The sequence below is a fragment of the Rutilus rutilus genome (assembly GCF_951802725.1).
Source record: "Rutilus rutilus genome assembly, chromosome: 12".
Lineage (NCBI taxonomy): Eukaryota > Metazoa > Chordata > Actinopteri > Cypriniformes > Leuciscidae > Rutilus > Rutilus rutilus.
Window position 1 is genome coordinate 34,558,179 of NC_140217.1, and position 13,251 is coordinate 34,571,429.

The window sequence follows — 13,251 nt, forward strand, 5'->3', positions numbered from 1 at the left end:
TTGTTCCAGTGGTCACTTTATGAATTTAGGCTGTATATGAAAAAAAAAAATACCAAGGTTGGCTTTTATTTAGTAAAACAGTAAGGCATAAAAAAGAAGTCAGGGATTGCCTTTTAATCACTGGGGTACAGGGTCTAGAACACACTGATGATTCCAACCACTTGTACAGTTGTACCGAGACAACGACACAACGACACACACTAACTAGAAGTTGTTATGAAAGTAACATCAAAGTCAAATGGCTGAGAACAGCAAAGTGGAGCATGAATGTTTGTTTCTACTGAATACGTTAAATTGGGTTCAGATAGTAATAATTACTGTGCTGATGCACCAAAAGATTTCTTTGTTTGGTAAATCCTAACCTAAAGTATCATTTTAACTACATTCTCCATTCATTTTTTGCATAGATGTTTTTTTTGCACTGTTTTCTCAGCGACCTATTCCTGCTGTAATCACAACAGTAATATTGTGATTGTTTTGTTTTTCTCTAAATCGGCATATTTTTTCATATATAATAAAAATTGTTTTTGTTGTTGCTCCTAATGGTTCTCAAGAAGATGCATCATGCTGTGACCTTAAAAAAGTTAACCAATAAAGATATATTAAGAATTTGATTGGATGCATATCATTGCGTAATTCTAGACTGGTAAAAAACTTATTGGCATTCCAAGATTCACAGGATCCTCAGCAATGCTTTTACAAGGCCAAAGGGGAAAGAAACAGTTATCCAACATTTGACAGATAAATTATGTGAGCCTTAAAACTAGTCGGTCTGCCTAGCTCAAAAACAAAAAGTCTGACACAATCTTCTGGTGCTTTGTAAGAGAAAATAAGCACATTCGAAATGATTTTCTTCAGCAGCTGAAGCAATGGTCCTGTACTATAATGCTGGGATGAAGAGGATCTGGGGTCCTAACCTTAACCCTTTATTCAGATTGCTCATCTTTCCTGAACATTTGTCAATCGATCTTGAGAGTTCTGGCGTCAAGCTGTAACAGTCTATCCAAATGCCTCCCCTTTTCACTTTATCTCAAATTTTTCTCTCTAGTACACAAAGACAAAACACATCCAAACAAGATAAACAATTTTGCCTCTCGAGTGCGTTTAAAATAATCCGTCTAGATTTTTTTTGTTCAGATTTGATCTTGAATTATTATTATTTTTTAATTTTTTTGCTAAATGACAGCCTCACCATTCTCTTTCATTGTATGTAAATTGTAAGTTCTGCCTAACTTTTTATGTCTTCCATGCAAGAAAGTAAGTCATAGAGGTTTGGAATGATAGGATGGTGAGTAAATTGAGATTAACGTTACTTTTAACGTCCGAGCTCCTTCTTCCCTGAACTTGAACATTGTTAGTTACGTTTGAACTTAAATTCACTTGCTTTACTTCATTCCATTGAAATAGTGCTGAATTTCTTCACACACAGGTCACTTTGTTTGACAAAAATTTAAATAATAACGCAGCGCTGTTTTACTAGGTTAAAAACAATCATACTAAAATACATTTGAGTGTGTTGAAAGTTATGTTGTAACGTTACTCTGTGCATTTGCTCTGTGGCTGCTATGAGACACTTGTTGTACACTGCAGTAAGCTAGATCGATATTAGAATATTATATTAATAAAAGATGGATGACTTGTGTTGCTAAATTGCATGCAGTTAATTTTAAAATATATTGTATGGTGGAGAAAATGCTGTATTACTGTATTACTACAGTACAAACATGTTACTCACGCTAAATCAAAGAAAACAAGAGATTCAAACAATTAGACTAACCCAATAAAGGTATCCGAACAGTAGATCACCTGTCTAATAAAACACACTATATTAAAGCGTCTTTGGTGTTTCCATGGTTTCTACAGAAGTAAAACCATGAAACCGAGGGTAATGCGGATATGACGCCATTGACAGGCGACACGGGCTGTTACGCTGGTTAAAATAGCTGATTTCTCTGGATTTAAACTTTATTGGAAACTTTTGGGATTATGTAAGAACAAAATATAACAAAATATATAACATTGTTATAGTGTTTTTTTGGATATTTTTGTCCAAAAATATTGTGCCTTTTAATTCTGTGTAACACATCCTCAGGTAAACAGTTCTAAATTCAGTTAAGAGTCAGCGTGGATGGGAGTGAATCTCGTAGCAGTAATTAATGATGTATGGCAGTAGATGACTTGTTAAATGTACATCTGACTTTCCATTGTGGTAATGAAATCTTGTGCTCAAGTTTGCTCAGTGAATGAAAACCATTATGTTTGACCAAATTTGTTTCCATTATTTGTTCATAGTTCAAGGACTGATGAAATTCATAACACTAGATGAGCTGTGTTTTTCTAATGGTAAATTATTCCTGATGGTTCCCCTGTGTTGCATGTCAAAGAAAATGGAAACTCACCTTTAAAATCCCGCTGCTCCTTCAGCTTCTGCTTAAAGAACATTTGGTGGACTGAATGGAAGACTTCCATGCAGTTGAATCAATCAGCTGTCGCATTAAAGCTTTTATTTGAGAAGCTGAGGTGGGGGGATGTCCAGCCCATGAAGCAGATATTCATATTCATATATCATTTTATGATCCTGACTGAATGTGAGGTTAACTTTTATTGTTTTCTGTTATGTCAGTCATTGCAAAAAGGTTGTTTACCATCTTTTTTTTTAATGTTTATCTTTTGAATTGAAGCTTATCTCAGTCTTGCTGTTGAAAGTAAATTATTGTTTAATCAAACTGATAATGAACTCCATCCCAGGCAGCCCACTTATTTTGCATAGCTGAAATTTTTGAATTATGATTTCAGTTGAAGAGTTTTTAGCATTAAAGTCATACATTTGTCCTAAATGTAGACTCTTGCTCGATACAGGCCTTGCCATTTACAGTAGGATGACGATCTCTTGTAACATGACCGAACATATTGCATGTTTATTGGACAATTAAAATGTATCTTGAATGGCACTTAAAGTGAAGACCTTAGTTGCTGGTTAAAGTGTTATATGAACTAAGTTATTACTGGTGATTTTCGACTATTGCATTGCGATTTATCTAAATATACAGCTTTTACAGATATAATTATAATATTTTGGGGCTCATACTGATATGAACGCTGGGTCTTGTAAAAAAATATATATATTCATGTGGCAGCATATTTCTCTCACAGCCCTGAGGGAAGGTTTCATTTTACATTGACAGGGATTTACCAAGCTTGACATGCCCAGACAGCTTGTCTCAAAGTCTGGAGCCAGGCAAATTGCAAGGACCTGTGCTTGAGTTAGCCTGGAGACATCTCTGGACTTCTGGAAACTGAGTACACAAACATCACCCTACGACCTGAAACACCTCCCAGTGTCACAAGGTATGCAGAAAAATGAGTTTGTTTATTCTGTAGCAAAGTCATTGATAACTTCATGACTTTTGTACAAAGTCTAGTGTACTAGACCCAGAGCAGGTGATCTTTGCGGTAGTATCATAATGTATTTGAACTTTTTGGTATATTAATGCATTGTTTCATATCTAAAAGCTTTTGTTGAATAAGGGAAAACAGTAATGACCTCTGCTCAGATTTTCTTTCTTTGATTATTATTATTTATTTTTTTAAATCACCATGCAGAGAAGTTGAAAACAGAAAGCAGTTTATTTGCATTTCATTAAACAGTTCACATTTGAGTCTTATAGCTATCACAGTGCTAATATATTGATATATTATTATTTTATCGAATAAAATATCACAAAGAGTGATAGATCTATATATCTTCCAGGCCGATACTGTAGTGCTTTTCACAATGCATATTGCATATTCAAAGTAGCTTTACATAAAATAATACACTGTGTACACAAGCTAGCTAAGGGTCAGCACTCTGAATTTCAATCTGTGAAAAAATCTAAAATAATGAAATCAGAATAAAAATTACATTTATGATGGAACTTTATAGTAGCAATAACATTATTCAAATGAGCATGTCAAATGTGGAAATAATCATTACATCTAACATACCTTTCACTCTTAGTTTGGTGGAACATTCTGCTCTGCCAAATGAGTTGACCGCCACCACTTTGTACTCACCGCTATTTTCTGGCCCAACTCGCATGATGTACATAGAGCAGATGCCATATTCATTTGTGATGTAGTAGGTGTTGTTGGAGTTGATGCAGTTGCCATTGAGATACCATGTGACATGAGGTGTGGGGAAGCCACGGACAGCGCAGGTCATGTACAACTGATATCCCTGCGGTGGACTGTGGACTTTCAGTGGAACCAAAATGGAAGGACTCTTCTCAAAAGTTATTGTAGCCGGAAAGCTTGTGACCACTGGCACTAGAAATAAGAAAGAAAAAAACCCCGAAAATTTTTATTTTGTCATTGTTTGGTAATTTCTCATGCCTACAAGATTAAAAAAAAAAAAATGTGGTTGCAAAAATAGAAAATGGAGAATTGTACTAGTCCTTCCTAATTTACTGCTGCGACCAGATCATTGAGTCAGTGATGATTCATTCAGAGTTTTGAAAATTAGGTCAGCTGAGTAATTGAAAATATCTATAGTGACTTTAAATTATTTATTCATAAGGCAGACATTCACTATTATGCACCAAGGAGATTTTTGTTAGTTATAAGACTTGGACAAATCATACATGCGTCATATGAACTAATGGTGCGTTTACTTTACATCCTTCTTTAATCTTGAAAGCCTCAGTCCACATTCATTGTAATTGCATCAAAATGAGCAACGAGTACAAATCGTGAAAATTTCTACTTTTGTGTTTGACAGAAAAAAGACAATCATTCAGGATTGGAATGACATGAGAGTGAGTTAATGATGACAATTTTCATTTTAGGTTAAACTGTTCCTTTCAATCAACAGATTATGGTGATATACTGTGATGATAAAAAAATAAAATAAAAAAAAATTAGACAATTGAATGAAATGAGCACTAATCTGTTCTCTCCAGCAACCCACCTCTCAGTTCGTTAATACCCCACGTTGGTGATTTAGATGGATCAGAAAATCCCATCTAATTTTTTGCATAGACTCAGTGGTATTCTCGACCGGATTGGACAGAGGCAGTGTACAGTAACTGTTACAAAACAAACGGTCAGCTATTGTACGCCAAACACGTGTGTTGGAATCACGTTCATCCACCAAGTAATACAGTCGATCTTCTTTCTCCTGGTCTGGAGATGGAGTCCATGTGATTATGACTTTACCATAAACAACCTGTTCCAGCTCCACTGGGTCTGGAGGCTTTGGTTCATCTGTAGAGAAAGAAAGGAAGCTTTCATGCTGCAGGGGTTGGCAAACTTGTGAGGCAATGAAGGTAATAAATTGGCCCATGAGTGATCAGATAAAAACTGCACACCAGAGGACTTTGTACTGGTGCATATTGGGCACATGTTTCATTTAGTCATTTAAACAGCCTCACAGAAATAAACTCATTAAAATGATTTGGCTGTATACAAATTTACAGGGGCACTGTATTTATGGAATTTACAGGATTGCTTGTTGACATGAGGTCATTGCCCCCGCTTAGAGCTGCTCCCGGATGCAGCAAGGCCTAATTATTAGTGTGATAAACTGGACAGCATAGTCACATTCACAGTGGTTATGCACTTTGGCTTGCTTTTTTTGTTGCTTTTTGCTCTCAACATAATATATAAATGTCACTTAAGGGCAAACAAGCTTTTGAACTGGGGATTGTGCATGCATGCATACAAGGGGGGTTGTTGATATGGCACAATGATTTAAGTGGCTGTAAGGGATTTCTCCAATGGAGCATTGCATATGACATACTTAAATCAATCTCCCTACATTCTCAAACTACTTGTGAATTTCTGAATATCTTGCAATAATGTTCAAATATATTGTATTGTACTTAAAGGGATACTCCACTTTTTTTTGGAAATAGGCTCATTTTACAACTCCCCCAGAGTTTTACCGTTTTTGAATCCATTCAGCCGAACTCCGGGTCTGGCGGTACCACTTTTAGCATAGCTTAGCATAGATCATTGAATCGGACATGACCATTAGCATCTCTCTCAAAAAAATGACCAAAGAGTTTCGATATTTTTCGATATCAAAAAACTTTGCTGCCGTACCATGAGTCCAGCAGGCGTAATGATATGACGCAGTGATAAGACTCATGGTACGGCAGCAAAGTTTCTTGATTATTACGCAGGAATGAGAGTATAGTTCCCAGCCATATCAGCCTAGAAAATCGCAACTTTTCATTTTCCGTCGGTCTTAGTACACGATGTAACTACAGAAGAGTCAAGTTTTAAATAGGAAAAATATCGAAACTCTTTGGTCATTTTTTTGAGAGAGATGCTAATGGTCTTGTCCGATTCAATGATCTATGCTAAGCTATGCTAAAAGTGGTACCGCCCGACCCGGAGATCGGCTGAATGGATTCGAAAACGGTAAAACCCAACTGTTTAACTCTGGGGGAGTTGTAAAATTAGCCTATTTCCCCCCCAAAAAAGTGGCATATCCCGTTAACCAATAACCATAAAAATATGATATATACCTTTGCCCCCTATTTTCATATGTATTTTTATTTAAATCAAAATTTAACTTAGTTAAAGGTAACTTAGGTAAGTTTGTTTAATAGCTTAGAGGTCTTTTTTTTCTTTCTTGATCTTGGGGACATTTTTAGATGTGTCTGACCCATTTGCATGCTATGCAGTAATGTTTTACCTTATATTCAGATAACTGACTTACCTGCCACTCTGACTTCTATGTCAAAGCTGTACTGTCCACTAGAGTTGTTTGCCATGATGGTATAAACACCTGAGTCTGAATACTTTGACGAGGGGATGACAAGTGTGGATGAGTCCTCAACATTGATGATGTTGACCCAGGGGGTCACAGGTTCATAATTTTTCAGCCATGTGATGTCAGGTTGCGGAGAGCCCTAAACATAAACACAGTTAGAAAGGAAATGATAGACTGAATATTGTGACCGATTATAGACATTGAGCTGAACTGACCTATTAAGCCTCGCATCCCTTGGCTATTGTTGCTTGCTTGCAAGCTTTACAGAACATCTTATAACGTCCTGGTGGTGGAGTGGTGGTGGTGGCGCAATGGATAAGACACATGCCTTTGGTGTGAGAGACCCGGGTTCGAATCCACTGTGAGACACCAATGTGTCCCTGAGCAAGACACTTAACCCCTAGTTGCTCCAGAGGCGTGCGACCTCTGACATATATAGCAATTGTAAGTCGCTTTGGATAAAAGCGTCAGCTAAATGAATAAATGTAAATGTAAATGTAAAATGTCCTGCGAATTTGCTCTCTTTTTTCCGGTACAACAGGCTAAAAGTGGTAAAAAAATTAATGAATAATATTTGTATGAGGGCTGGAATGAAGTTTGACATTGCAAATCATTTTATCATCTGGTAAATTGATTCAATTAGGTTGAAACTGCAAACGTTTATAAAGTTATTAATATTAAGTTGCATTAGAGCTAATGCACATGTTCTTACTCATGTTAGCCATTTGGGACTGAGGGCTGACACAGCATACACAATAAATCTAAGTACCTCACAATCGACTTTGATTCTGATAGAATTTCCTGCTCTCCTGCCTGACTGAAAGTAAATGGTTGGAAAGTAGAAAGAAGGACGAAATGTTCAATTCAGTAAATTTATAGTCTCTTTTTAGAAACTATTATGATCAGAACTTACTGTTGGGATTTTTAGCACAGACCATCACAGAGGGAGCACTGTTCTCCAGCCCCAGACATATTAATGGCTGATACTCTGAACTCGTACTCTGACCCCTCAGACACATCCTTCACTGCATACTTCAGAGCTGTAAGGAGCAGATTATTTTAATTGTACTATTTCAGAGTAGCACGTCAAGTAAAGCCAGTGACTTGATAACCAACATGTTTGGAGATTCATAATTAGTCTACTGTTGGTGGAGTCGTGACTCACTATTGTACCATTGTGCTCACCAGGACACGTTTGAATCTTGCCTTTATCGTGTGGAGATAATTTTTAGGGGAAATTGTCAGTTTTTATAAAAATAGCATGCGGATGTATCAAAGAGGGTTCTTTAGTTGTAGGTGAGATTGTGTTAATTCCGTCAGGAGAATTGGGATCAGCTTTGATCTCAGTGTAGCCTATTCCTGGAGTAAATGATAATAAGTAATTGTGCTTTAATTGAAAGAAATATTTCATAAACGTTTAATAGTAAAATATATTTTCAGCTGACGAGATGTTGGTTTATGCAGTTTGGTTTTTGTTGTGATCAAGCCGCTGGATATGATGTGAAGAAATAGAAAGGCGGTAAGCTCTTGAAACTGATTGGAGGCTTCTATGAGAATGCATAAGAGATCCCTCAGGTGAAGTGCTAGGCTATTTAGACCCCTGCCAGGGGCTATTATAGGATTTCAGTCTTAGGGGGTCTGAGCCTTCTACCTAAACATGAGCTCTTGTGGCTCAGAGTAATATTTCGTGCTTTACGATTTGCAAATTTGAATCTTGCTCCCTTGACTTTTATTTTGAACACACAAAATAAATGAAGAGTGTATCAATAAGAGTGACATTGGTTTGATTTCATTTTCACTGCAGGGTGAGTGTTCAGATGAGAGATGAGAGAGCAATGGGCTCTCTGTGCCATATATTTCCATAATGGATACTACTTAATGTAAAGTTGTTTTTAATGTAAAGTCTTTTTAGTGTCTATAATGAGGATTCAGAGTGAAATAACCTCAGATAGCTTACTGCAGCTGCTGTTTTCAGCAAATGTGAAGAGAAATCATAATAATCACTGATTTGTATGTAGGATTTCATGTCAACAGTCACCAATGCACAAATGTAATGATGACAAGATGCAGCTTGGTGTGCTGAAGTGTTTTGGTTGGAAAGTACTCAAGAAACACGTTACGAAATATTGCATATTTATGAGACCCAGAAGAATATGTAAATAATTAGAACAGTCCAACCTCACAATTCTACACTGTACACTGTAAAGTTTTTGTCATTTAAAAGTTATCCATGTCTTGGAAAACTTCTGAATGAACTAGTTTTATTTAAATCATAAACATTATTATATTATATTACTTATATGGTGGTTTTATCTAAACTGAGGCCATTTAATCATAAAACTATTGTTTTCTAATTACATAGTTTAAAGGTAGCCTACGGAAAAATTATTTCCATTTACTTTGGAATCTGCATCTGTCCAAATTAATATCATATTTCTGGGATTCAAACCCTATAATTCTTGTTTAATTATAACTTAAAGATTACGGTTCACTTGCTATACACTCATTCATTTGTCACTTTAGCTATGTCCACTCTTGATTCTTTTTTTTCTTTTTTTTTTCAACAACTATATAAAGCTGAATTATAGGGTTTGGGAAGTGACAATTAACAATTATAAAGCTGTGGCGAGCACGATGAGGTCGAGGGCCGTGGGAGGACAGCGCGAGGCCGGTGGTGTGATTGATAGTGCGACACGTGCGCGACGCACCGGTCTCGCATCTCTCACGGAGGAGCGGAAGCATAAAAGGAGGAGCGACGACAGTGGTGATCGAGAGAGGAACAGGCCTGGGGCTCGTTCTTCGTACATTGCTTATTACATCCGAGATCAAATGACACATCCAAGATGATATCATCGTGCTAACAGAGAATGTCTAATATGGCGAGAAGTTTCACTCTCACTACACTTCCGGCTTCTGAACTGGTTGTAGTTCCACTCTGATTCCATATGAGGGCGCTCACAGGACGAGTGCAGAATGAATGGAGGTCAATGGCGGTATACCCCTCAAAATCCACTTTTCTCAGGATATAATTTTTTGTCTAGTAATTTGAATGTTGTATTCGAAAGGAGATGCAAAGAAATTACACATTGCTGGGTGTTAGATTTTTTAGAGTCACTTATTTGCTTTAAAAAGTCTTTCAAAATGTCAATGACGTCAGAATGCTGACGTCATTAGCAGAATGCTAGCGTGTTATGGGCAACAACAACTCAACCTGTAAGAAATCAAAAGGACATAAGTACTCGTTCATTCAACTTTCGACCTAAAACCCATGTTGAACTTGCAAAATCTACAATCAGATCTGAGATTTCTCAACGGCAATCGGGTGAAAGAGACAAATTTAGCTGTCTAGCCCCATTGACTCCCATTCATTTTGCACTCATGGCGATCGCCCCCAGTGGAACTCTGGTGGTACTACAGCCAAAATTCGGTACAATAGGACTTAATAGGGAGTGGGCAGGCTCTCCGTAGACGGGCTCTGGTGCTAATCATGATCTGGCTAACTCGGTTCTTCGAACACACTTGCCGGATATGATTAGTATCGCTGGATTGAGTTATCTGAGATAATTGCACGTTCATGCGCTGGTTGAAAAGGGGATATGTATCGATAGTAGAAACATTGATCAGCAACGCTGCTATTGGCTGTTCAGCGTGGCCAAAGAGCGCGCACAGTTTTTTTCCTCAGCAGAGAACTAATAGTCGAAGTTTATTCTGAATTTTAATGTTTAATCAAAACGCCAGGGAACACCTCAAAGTCTGCAAAAGCCAGGAGAGAGGGCTGGCAAAAAGTAGCAGACAATTTAAATCCGTTAGAAGTGTTAGATGTTTTTATCACTTATTAGCCTATATTTTTGTATTTTAATAATTGCATAATTACTTTGTTCATTGTAATGTCAGAGTCACCACACTAGAACATGGGAACAAATAAAAGTACAAAAATATTCTACATAATGGTAATTTTTTGTTATATTATAGTCTCTTTTATAAAAGGCACTGTTAAATAAATGGTTGTCTGTTTATAAAAGCAACCAAGAAAAAGGCTGAGAAAAAAATTTAGAAAAGATCTTATAGCCTACACTGTAAAATAATTTTTGCTGCATTAAATTAAGGCCGTATAGTCATTTAAACTGTTAAATCTTGAGTAATTATGAATTGCTTTGACTTGTGAAAGTGAAAACTGATAAACTTATGTTAATGTAAAAATATTTTGCCATGAGTTATTAGTCACGTTTCCCGAGTGTAGTTCATTGTAATGACATTGTGTTTTCCTCTTTTGTGCACTTTTACATAATACACCAACACTTGTATCTGTTCCCAAGAAAGTGGTGGCTGAAATATGTGCAGTAAGTGGACATTTTCTAACTTTCCAAAGGAAAGTATAAGACTTTGTAATGTCCATTTGTTTCCATTGCACTGGACAGTGAATAAACCCTCTCAGATGACTGTCATATGGAGGAACTAGCCTACCTGCAAGTGCATAAATAACTTAACTTAATTTATACTTGTATGCTTTATGGCTGCAATATAAGTTGCAGGATTCCACATCTACAGAAAGGCCTACAGAAGAGTCTGCACAGACAGAGGAGACATAGGCCTACAGGTGGGCAGTGTATAGCCAACTTTTCCTTTTTATTTGTTGCATGAGGCATGTGTCTAATATCTCTTGTTGCAGGCACTTGACCACTGGCTTTTCTTTACAAAGAACAATTGAAATAAAACTCAAGGAACTAAGCATATTTGTCTTTTATTAAACATTTAATGAAAAGTTTTTTTTGTTTTTTTTTTGGCAGTGTTGTGTAATATGGCACATGCAACAATGTCACAGGCCCTGTCAGGTGTGCAACCCTCAGACTTTTCAGACACTGAAATCTTCCCTTCCCTCAATGGTGGTGGTGGCGCAATGGATAAGACACATGCCTTTGGTGTGAGAGACCCGGGTTCGAATCCACTGTGAGACACCAATGTGTCCCTGAGCAAGACACTTAACCCCTAGTTGCTCCAGAGGCGTGCGACCTCTGACATATATAGCAATTGTAAGTCGCTTTGGATAAAAGCGTCAGCTAAATGTAAAAATGTAATGTATTCCCTTTAGTTAGCCAAAGTTAATTTCATTGTGTGCCCTTGTCCTGGCTAGAGCTGCATTGTAACTGGTTTGGGTCAGGGAATGGGGTCATAAAACACTGTCTGCAGGCAGGAACATGTCATAATCACCTATGAAAAAATGCAGTTCTGTTAGGATCAGCATAAGTGTATGTAATACTGTGAGCTTGATTATTTAATTGTGGAACTTTCCTTACCACTTTCAAATAATGTGCATAAATGTGAATCTCTGAAAATTAAGTCATGCACAGATCCTGGCCATTTTGCTTTCACATTTGTGATATGGAAGATTTGTCAACTGCCTTTTTTTTATTATTAATCTGGAATATTAAGAATCACAATAGTAACTGGGCTGCACATTTACATTGTGAACCCCCTTTCTGTTCACATAATCCCCTTCATTGAGGCCTTGATGGCAGTCTATGGTCTAGCCTATAAGCCTGAGTGACATGTACTGTAATCGGCATGGTCATGATTGCATGATCTTCATAAAATAATTATGATAGCTTAAAAAAAAAAACTGCTTAAAAAAAAACTGCTTTACAACATTGGATCTTAAGTGGCTTGCAATGCCAAAAAAAAAAAAAAAAAACTAAAACTAAAACTGTTTTTTAAACCTAAAAGTGCCAGGTAAACTCCGAATGACATGACAGACAGCACTTTCCATCAAGTTCTCCGCATCTCCAATAGTGTAAAGGAAAGAGCCACTCGCAAATAATCATAGGGCAATGCAAACAGTTTGTGCTGTAGTTAAAGCCCGACTCCGACAAGTTGAAAATAAATGTGCGTTTTCCAACAAATTAATAATGTAAACGACAATCTCACGAGTCACGAGAAAAAATATATCTCTCAGAAAGTGCACTATCGCGCTGCACTGGACTTCCTGTATCAGCTCCGCTTATGAAGCCGGGATCTAATCCTGTTTACATGAAATAAGCCTGCTCCCGAGCAGGTTTAAGATTGCGCACCTGTTGCTATGACAGCAAGTCCAGGATGAGCTTCGAAGAACCAAACAATCCAAGATCATGCCAAATCGTCAACAATCAAATCCAGCTAACTGATTTAGCGACGTACGAAGAACGGGCCCCTGGACTTGTGTTGTGTTTTATTGTGACAGCAGTCGTCCGTGAGGGGCTGCTGTCTTTTACTTTCGTTTTGTATTTGTTTTATTTTTATCATTAAATATGTTTAATTGTTCGCCGGTTCCCGCCTCCTTCTTCCCTTAACATCTGAACTTCGTTACAATAGCATATAACTCTTTGTGTAACTGAAGTTGAACCAAAAACCATTTGATTTTGAAAGTGAAGCCAATAATCTGTCCATGTGATCATAATTTGTGTGAAAAAATAAAAGTTATGTTTTGCAGAAATGTAGGTAGAGTCACTCTTTTGATG